Here is a 4,726-nt window from a genome sequence, read left to right as displayed (position 1 = left end):
AGTGGTGGGCACAGCCACAAAAGGGCCGCCGCAGGAGGCACAGCCAGCTACAAAATGGCTGCCACGGCTTACCTTCGGTCCACACAGGGCAGAAGATCCTTTTATGCTGTGGTGGCAGCTGCTGCCAGAGCAACAGTTTAAAAAATCCGCCCAGCCAAACCTCCCAGAGCCAATCAGAAACCTTGCGGGGGGGGGGGGGGGGGGGGGGCGGCAAGGCAACACAGGCACCACCATCCTGGGGTCCCCTGCTCTATAGCATCCACCAGGCAATTTGGATGAGGAAACGTAGAGCAACATGGGGGTGACGCCCTCTTGGGAAACCACCAATCATTTCTCCTAAGGGATTCACAAGACGGTGTAACTGCACGGGGGACAAGACCGAATCTTGTGGAACTCCACAAGGCAGGTCCCACTCACCTACAGCAACCTTCCCGAGTCCTGGCCTCTAAGGATTTGAAGCCGCTCAGGGGGGAAAGCCTTTAATCCCTTCCCTTCTGCCTCCAAATGTCAACAGAACGGTGCAGTCCATCAAAGGCTGCCACTAAGTCTAGCAAAAGCGACGCAACCACTGGGACCACAACAAGCCAGGCCTGAAAGGGGTCCAGGGCAGACAAGTTATCCAGGAAGGCCTGGATTTGCTCTAAAATTGCTTTTTCTTCCATTTTTAGAACCAGGCAATCGTTGGCCACGTTACATTTCACTAGTGATGATTTTTAAAGTAAAAGGTGGGTAACGGCCCGTTTTAAAGCCCAGTGACGGACCATCTGGACACTGACACAGAAAGTAACACTCTTCAGTTGAGCCGTTTATTAGTTTGCGGCAGTTAATACAAACAATTGTACTAACAAAAGAGGGAGCATCGCCACCCCCCCCACAACAGCCAATGTTTCCAGTTCTGAGAAGAGGAAACTGGCCCCAGACCGGCCTGCTTGCCACATCCGTGTCTTATCCTGGGGGAGGACAAGAGACCCACACTCGCTGCTCCGCTCCTTTTTGGAAGAAGTTCTCTGGTTCCCACTTGCTTGGGACTGAAGCACGTATCACTGGGCAGTTCCATTCAAGGCCTAGAGAAGCTCTTTCAAGCAAAACAAGTCCCACGGCTGGCACATCCTGAAACATAAAAGCCACAGGGTCAGTTCATGCTAAGCCCTCGCTGCCCAGTCAGTTTCAGAACCATGCAAGAGGGCCGGGCAGGCAAGAACGTGCCTCTGCCCCAGTCCCTGAATGGCCCTCTGCCACTCTCGCCACACCTAGAGATGTGAAGGCCCAGAAAAAAAACAGAAAATTTGGAAAAAAACCCGGGGGTTTTCCGTTTTTTCCCTGAAGCCTTTTTGTTTTTTTCAGAAAAATTGGAAAAATTGAAAAAAGAAAAGAAAAAAAAATGATTATGGAATGTTTTCTTTTAACATGATGAATAAAATATTTTAAGACCAGATGTTCAAATATTTTCCAAATCATTTCTTATATATATATATATATATATATATGGTATCAGATTGATGTAATTTCTGTGCACTGAGAACAAGGAAGTCCTAGGTTACAAACTGAACTCTCCAATGCAAGAACAAGATGCATTTCTTCCTTTAGGAGGTGTGATTGTCAGAAGAAAATAAAAGTGTCAGTTTTGCTTTTGCACATGGGTGGGTATTCTGTTCGTAATAATTGTTTGGAAACACAATATTTTTAATAAGCTAGTTCAGAATGACTTTCAATCTGGAAAAGAAAAAAGAAGTGCTAATGTAGATTTTTTTCAATTTTCCCGAACATTTCCGTTTTTTCCGAGCTTCAAAATTTCCGGAAATTTTACATCTCTACACGGGCACTTCTCCATTCACTGGTACCACACAAATCAAGCTGCAAGAGCATCCTCTCGCAACCTGCTTTGGACCAAGTCTCAAGCAGAAGAACCCATCAAGCTTGCCAGTCACACCAAGGGCGAGCAAAATTATAGTACTTCAGTGGGCTGCTACCCCATTTCCCCCTCCACCTTCACAGCTACCAAGTTATGTTTAATTTATTTACTTATTTACTTATTTTATACCCCACCCAGGTGGGCTCAGGGCAGCTTACAACAGATTATAAAAGCCTATCATTGGTATAATTTACTTAAAATAATAATTTGAAACACACACACACAAAACGCTGGACACAAACACAGGTAAGATGACATGGTTTCCAAGCTTGTGTAGGCCAAGGCCTGAGTATCCAATAGTATCAGGCAATGCAAGACAAGTGAACACCAACCTGCTCCAAAAGGGGCCAAGGCTTTCCCCTGATGCTTCGAAGTCCACCATCTTCTGCTGTTTACTCCATTGCCCAGCCGAAGACTGAAGAGTTGATCTCCTACTCCTACATAGCGACACCACTAGAAGTAGTCTGCTGACAAGAAAGAGAACCATTAAGTCTGAAGGGAGGTAAAATAACTGTTAGCATAAATGGAAAGTGCCTGAAACCCATACAATTGGATCTTTTTGCTGACTCTATTCAATTGGCAAGAAACATGCCAAGTTTTGGATCACATGGAACGTGGCATGCTCATTTACTCAATGAGAGATTGCTGGAGGAGGTAGCAGGGATGGCCACAGGCTTTAAAAGGGGATTTGAGAGACTCATGAAGAAAGGTCTATCAGTGGCTACTAGCTGTGGTGAACAAAGGGAGCCAGCATCTAGAGAAGGCAATATGAGGGGACATCCCCAGCCTCTATGTCCGTTTCACTGGCCACTGTGTGAAACAAGTCGCTGAACTAGATGGACCCTCACTGGTCTGGCCCAGCAGGGCTCTTGTGCTCGTCTGCACCTCAACCGCTTTCCCAATCAACACCATTCTGGGGAAAAGAGGCACCTTCCCTTTACTCCAGCTTCAGCTCTTGAAAACAAAGAATGTTTCCCTTTATTTCACAAGTGGTCCAAGGACTTTACATTCTTGTGCACCAACAAAGGCAGTATGGGGGTCCATAGTTGCCTTTTCAAATCAGAAGAGCTGGCTCATACTTGCTCAAGTCCTGCTAGAGTATTGTAAGCCAATTAACTTTTCAAATGTAGGAGTTGAAAAATAAATGTTACTGAATTCCTGCCCAGGAATCTTTGGCTTTGTCCTCAGTTAACGGCAATCTCCCAACCCTTGCAAAGCCACACTGCTTCCATTTGCAGGCAGCCTGTGAGCCACAGAAGGCACAGAGACATCCCTAAGTAGCTTTAGCTCTTACCATAGCCATTTTGGTGTAGCGGTTAAGAATGGCAGACTCCAATTTAGAGAACCAGGTTTGATTCCCCACTCCTCCACATGCTGGTTGACCTTGGGTCAGTTAGTTTTCTCAGTGTTTTCTCTCAAAAGCAGTTCTTAGCGCTCTCTCAGCCCCACCTACCTCACAGGGAGTCTGTTGTGGGGAGGGAAAGGAGACTGGAAGCCAGTCTCACAGACTCCAAGTGAAGGGTGGGATGTAAATTCAACTCTTCTTCATTTCATTGTGTTGGAAAATGGCTTAGGGGTAACTGAGGAGTTAGCAGCACGCTCCAATAAAGCATTTCCTTTTGCATTAGATGCCTACAAAGTGAAAACACTCCCCAGAGGAGAGCTGCTCATCTGGCTCTGTTAATGTCCATGAACTTTTTAAAAAATGTTAATTTTAGAAGGCAACCTAGTCAGCAGAGCTTCTACCTTAACCTTTGCAAGTGTTTCATTAACTGGCAAGACTTACCGAGAGCTTGTAAACTGTGGCTTCCACGCATTCTCATCATGGTGGCCTTAACCATATTTGTCAGCTTTTTGTGACTGTTCCCCTTCCCTGAGGCAAGCCGCCTAGAGTTCTGCAAGGGAGAAAGGGGACCATTAAACTTCTGAACGGACAAAGGACTGTGGTCGCACAAACGAACCAATCCACTTTCCAACTGGAACTTTCCTGTATAAACGGGCAAGATCCAGCTGGAAAGGGCCTCCAAAGTGCGAAGTGGATTATGCCGTGCGTGTGTGTGAGACCACAGCCGGGGCGGATGAAGGCTCCCTGGTGCCCGAAGCACTGACCCAATCTTGGTGCCCCCCCCCTCCTTCCCACACTGACCCCCAGTCCATTTTAGTGGTTGACCTGCCTGAGCAGATAGGTTGCAGCCATGCAAAAATTCATCCACAGGGTAACGCAAGAATACTGTACAAACGAAGCTTTCCCACCCTTTCCCCCAACTTCGTGCTGTCCGAAGCACGTGCTGCCTGGTCGGCTTCATGGTGACTCCGCCCCTGAGGTCCGCAGCCAGACACAGGCCTCCCTGCCCCCCCCCGCCCACGTGGCGGCTCCCGCGGCGGCCATTTTGTGCCTCTGCTTCACACACACACACACACCCCCCTCTAGTGGGTGCTCTTCGGCCGGCCGGCCTGGCCGCGCGCCCCCCCCCCTTCAGAACGACCCTTCTCACCAGCGGAGGCGTCTGACGGTAATTCCAGCTGTGTTTCGGATCGGGTTCATCATTGGGGGGGGGCCCCGCACCTCTTGGGGGGGAGGAGGAGGGGCCACGCCTTGCGGCCGAGGGCGTCGCTCACCTGGCAGCCTGGACCTGGGCCGCTTCCTCTCGCCGCCGCCGCCGCCGCCTCTCTCTCTCGGTCCCTCGCGGGCCTCTCCGGGCGCCTCCCCACCGGCCGCGCCTGCGCACAAAGACAGAGCCCCGTCAGCCAGCCAATCAGATCCCGGAGGGGAGGGGTGGAGGGGAGATGGCGGGGGGGGGGGCCCGGGGGGCC

The 4,726-nt window shown here is 49.6% G+C and overlaps 1 long non-coding RNA gene across 3 annotated transcripts; it reads right to left on the bottom strand.

Moving 5' to 3' along the window:
* Nucleotides 1-792: 792 nt before the first annotated feature.
* On the bottom strand, nt 793-4,609 carry LOC107108220. Of its 3 annotated transcripts, none has more exons than XR_001482427.1 (4): nt 4,532-4,609; nt 3,699-3,807; nt 2,245-2,379; nt 793-1,110 (listed from the first exon to the last, which is right to left on the bottom strand). It is a non-coding gene; the product is annotated as an uncharacterized LOC107108220 (long non-coding RNA). The 3 variants fall into 3 exon arrangements; XR_001482425.1 differs by having other exon boundaries at nt 2,245-2,376; XR_001482426.1 differs by having other exon boundaries at nt 2,245-2,376; nt 4,408-4,601.
* Nucleotides 4,610-4,726: the final 117 nt, after the last annotated feature.

The sequence above is a fragment of the Gekko japonicus genome, unplaced genomic scaffold (assembly GCF_001447785.1).
Source record: "Gekko japonicus isolate JY-2015 unplaced genomic scaffold, Gekko_japonicus_V1.1 scaffold1794, whole genome shotgun sequence".
Lineage (NCBI taxonomy): Eukaryota > Metazoa > Chordata > Lepidosauria > Squamata > Gekkonidae > Gekko > Gekko japonicus.
This window is presented reverse-complemented; position numbering and strand designations above follow the sequence as displayed.